The sequence below is a fragment of the Armigeres subalbatus genome, chromosome 3 (assembly GCF_024139115.2).
Source record: "Armigeres subalbatus isolate Guangzhou_Male chromosome 3, GZ_Asu_2, whole genome shotgun sequence".
Classification (NCBI taxonomy): Eukaryota; Metazoa; Arthropoda; class Insecta; order Diptera; family Culicidae; genus Armigeres; species Armigeres subalbatus.
This window is the reverse complement of record NC_085141.1, coordinates 289,835,345-289,840,158: the sequence shown is the minus strand read 5'-3', so window position 1 is coordinate 289,840,158 and position 4,814 is coordinate 289,835,345. Positions and strand designations below refer to the sequence as shown.

The 4,814-nt window shown below is 35.9% G+C and overlaps 1 pseudogene; it reads right to left on the bottom strand.

Annotated features, from left to right (window-relative positions):
* Positions 1-2,302, bottom strand: part of LOC134222547 (uncharacterized) — a 76,985-nt pseudogene extending 74,683 nt beyond the window's left edge.
* Positions 2,303-4,814: the final 2,512 nt, after the last annotated feature.

The window sequence follows — 4,814 nt, the reverse complement described above, 5'->3', positions numbered from 1 at the left end:
TAAAGTTACGTATTGCTATGAATTCTCTGAATTCGGATGAATTTCTCTGAAATTCGGATGAATTTCCTCTGAAATTCGGATGAATTTCCGAAATTCGGATGAATTTCCGAAATTGGATGAATTTCTCTGAATGGATGAATTTCTCTGGAAATTTGGATGAATTTCTCTGGAATTCGGACGAATTTCTGAATGGATGAATTTCTGAAATTCGGATGAATTTCCGAATGATGAATTTCCTCTGGAAATTCGGATGAATTTTCTGGAAATTCGGATGAACTTCCTCTGAAATTCGGACGAACTTCCTCTAGAAATTCGGATGAACTTCCTCTGAATTGGATGAATTTCCTCTGAAATTCGGATGAATTTACTCTGAAATTCGGATAATTGTTTTCTGGAAGTTCTGATGATTTTTTCTGGAAATTCGGAGATTTTTTTCTGGGAATTCGGATGATTTTTTTTTGGAAAGTCGGATGCTTTTCCTCTGGAAATTTAGATGAATTTTCTCTGAAAATTCGGAAGAATTTCCTGATAGAATTAGAGGCGAAAGTATAGCTTTGATTGTTTCGTTAGGATACGAATGTTTTATAGAAGCGGATTTCAAAGCGAGCGGAGGGCAATATTTGTGTTGGTATAAATCTCACAACCTTCCCTTTGCCTTTGCTCCAGTATTACGAGTGAGGAAAAGTATCAGGAAAGCTTTTTAGTAGTTTATTAGTCAAGACTTTTTTCGCTTTATCATGTATAATGGTAATTTCTTGTTAAATAGTTTATGTTTTAATTTATTGGTTTAATTGGATTATGTCTTGATATTTGACATTTATTCTATTCAATTCTAAGCATTTCCTTTTAAAGCTATGCTTCACGCCACCCAAACGGAGTGAAAATTACGTAACCCCAAAAACGCATCCTCTATCCTCCGTTCTTGTCCCTCATGCATTCCCCTACCGTGACAGCCGTCCTCCTCCGCACGGTCGTGATCCAAACATACATTTAGCGTACAGTTCGCCGTCACCGCGGCGTGGAGGACGGAAAAGTCGCTGATTCGGAACTCTCCGCTGCTGCACCACAGCAGGCAACGACCGTGCGGAAAGCGCGCTGTTGCTTTGCGGTCTGGTCTGGTCCACAGCCAACTAGACGTATAAAAGCGCCCTGACGCCCGGCCCGACAGGCGAAACGGAACTGGAGAACGACGAAAGCCTCCACGTGACCCATCGGCGGGTGTCGGGATGCGAGTGCAAACGAGCCGCGAGCTTTTGCTCGAGAGTGCCAGCGATGTCGGTATGGTCGGCCGGCGGTGAGTTCCGAGAAACCGAGCGAGCCAACCTGGCGGGAGCTTTTCATTCAGAACGTTACATAACCACGTGTAGAGGGGCCAGCCTGTGCACCCTGTTGGGAGGAGATGAAGGTTCGGCGAGCTTACGACGCTGCTGGACTTTTCCCCGATCAACGGCAGCGATGTCAAGAGAGAAAGAAGCGTGTTTCGCATATTCCAATCACCCGGCACCGCTCGGAATGGTTTGGTAGTTGAATGTTTTCCTTTTTCCGTTTGTTTTCCCATTGGTCCCACGTGGAATTTGGTAGCAGGTACGGAAGGTCGTGAGCCATCATTCTGATCAGGCAAAGGCGCAGTAATTATTCAGTGATCTTCGTTTCTTTGCTGTGAGGAGCCTTTCCTTTCAGATCTGGGGCGTGAAAAGAAAGACGTCTCATGGTTGAGCACGAAACGGCTTACGTAAAGAGATAATGAACTTGAAAATGGGGAAGATGAGATTGATTTTTCGGTTCGACATTGTATCCGACATACCCAAGCAAGTGAAGGTCGAAGACATGAAAAATGCATCGATAGCATATTGGTTGGTCATGAAAACGGAACGGTGGAGTTAGAATGCATATTTGCGTTTGCGTATTCAATTCACTAATATTTGTTTGATAATATACGAAATATCTTCAAAATATTGAAGATATTTCATGCCAATAGTAGAGCCAAAAAATATTATAATTAAAGATTTAACGAAACGTAAAGAAAACTTCTGAAAGCTAAATTTCAAAATCATGCATGAAAGCATCCATTACTGGACGCAAAAGGTTGAATAAGTAGATTACACTTTTAGGTGCTTTTAGCGTCCACCCATTTCAATGTTATCATTTTTTAAACACCTTCAGAACGTTTCCATGCTGTTCAACTTCTTCCTTATTGCGCACTTACATCACATTCCAGGAGAAGCAACATGTTGCAGGTTATTTTTGCATCCTCGGGACGCATAATTTCCGCTTCACCGGCACTCGCGCAGCGTGGCTCCATTATTAAATGAAATCATAAATTTAACCATGAATCGTTCCCGGTGGCAAAACATTGCAGCCAACCACCGCCCGTCTGCCGAACCAACAAGCGAATATCTCACGCCCAGAAAATAGCAATTTATATGCATTTCAGACAGTAACACGTTGTTGTGTCCCTCCACCACATTATATCAGCAGTCGCGGAAATGCTGCGGCAGCATTCCTTGGATTGTCCAGGCACCTGTTTGTCCGCTCCTTTCTCTGCCAGCTGCCTTATCAAGTGGTTCCCAGCAGCCAACAGCAACTCGAAATTGTGTAATCAAAAACACGCCCGTTAACCATTTTAATGGAAGCACTCCACGCCGAAGTTTCCACTCAGACCAACGGCCTTCGCTTTGATGCCATTTCCAAAGCGAAATCCTATCGACCGTTGGCATTTAATAAATTTTAATTAAAATCATCTACGAGCTTGCCCTCAGGAGTAACTGTAACTTACCGACTTGTATCGATTGAATGCGAGAGTAAAAGATTTTGTTTTGCTCAGATCAGATATCAGAAATCAGAAATCAGAAAACAGAAAACAGAAAACAGAAAACAGAAAACAGAAAACAGAAACAGAAAACAGAAAAAGAAAAAGAAAGAAAACAGAAAAGAAAACAGAAAACAGAAAAAGAAAACAGAAAAAGAAAACAGAAAACAGAAAACAGAAAAAGAAAACAGAAAACAGAAAGAAAAAGAAAAACAGAAAACAGAAAACAGAAAAGAAACAGAAAACAGAAAAGAAAACAGAAAACAGAAAACAGAAAACAGAAAACAGAAACAGAAAATAGAAAACAGAAAACAGAAACAGAAAATCAGAAAATAGAAATCAGAAAATCAGAAATCAGAAAATCAGAAATCAGAAAATCAGAAAATCAGAAAATCGAAATCAGAAAATCAGAAAATCAGAAAATCAGAAAATCAGAAAATCAGGAAATCAGAAAATCAGAAAATCAGAAAGAAAATCAGAAAATCAGAAAATCAGAAAATGAAAAATCAGAAAATCAGAAAATCAGAAAATCAGAAAATCAGAAAATCAGAAAATCAGAAAATCAGAAAATCAGAAAATCAGAAAATCAGAAAATCAGAAAATCAGAAAATCAGAAGAAAATCAGAAGATCAGAAAATCAGAAAATCAGAAAAATGAAAATCAGAAAATCAAAAATAGAAAATCAGAAAATCAGAAAATCAGAAAATCAGAAAAATCAGAAAATCAGAAAATCAGAAAATCAAAAATCAGAAAATCAGAAAATCAGAAAATCAGAAAATCAGAAAATCAGAAAATCAGAAAATCAGAAAATGAAAATCAGAAAATCAGAAAATCAGAAAATCAAAAAAATCACAAAATCACAAAATCAGAAAAGCAGAAAATCAGAAAACTGAAAATCAGAGACAAAAAATCAGAAAATCAGAAAATCAGAGAATCAGAAAATCAGAAAATCGAAAATCAGCAAATCAGAAAATCAGAAAATCAGAAAATCAGAAAATCAGAAAATCAGAAAATCAGAAAATCAGATAATCAGAAAATCAGAAAATCGAAAATCTGAAAATCAGTGAATCAGAGAATCTGAAAATCTGAAAATCAGAAAATCAGAAAATCAGAAAACAGGAAACAGAAAATCTGAAATCTGAAATCGAAATCTAAAATCTGAAATCTGAAATCGAAAATCGAAAACAGAGATCAAAAATCAGAAAATCAGAAAATCAGAAAATCAGAAAATCAGAAAATCAAAAATCAGAAAATCAGAAAATCAGAAAATCAGAAAATCAGAAAATCAGAAAATCAGAAAATCAGAAAATCAGAAAATCAGAAAATCAGAAAATCAGAAAATCAGAAAAGAAAATCGAAGAAAATCAGAAAATCAGAAAATCAGAAAATCAGAATCAGAAATCAGAAAACAGAAAATCAGAAAATCAGAAAATCAGAAAATCAGAAAAGAAAATCAGAAAATCAGAAAATCAGAAAATCAGAAAATCAGAAAATCAGAAAATCAGAAAATCAGAAAATCAGAAAAATCAGAAAATCAGAAAATCAGAAAATCAGAAAATCAGAAAATCAGAAAATCAGAAAATGAAAATCAGAAAATCAGAAAATCAGAAAATCAGAAAATCAGAAAATCAGAAAATCAGAAAATCAGAAAATCAGAAAATCAGAAAATCAGAAAATCAGAAAAATCAGAAAATCAGAAAATCAGAAAATCAGAAAATCAGAAAATCAGAAAATCAGAAAATCAGAAAATCAGAAAATGAAAAATCAGAAAATCAGAAAATCAGAAAATCACAAAATCACAAAATCAGAATATCAGAAAATCAGAAAAGCAGAAAATCAGAAAACCGGAAAATCAGAGATTCAAAAATCAGAAAATCAGAAAATCAGAGAATCAGAAAATCAGAAAATCAGAAAATCAGAAAATCAGCAAATCAGAAAATCAGAAAATCAGAAAATCAGAAAATCGAAAATCAGAAAATCTGAAAATCAGTGAATCAGAGAATCT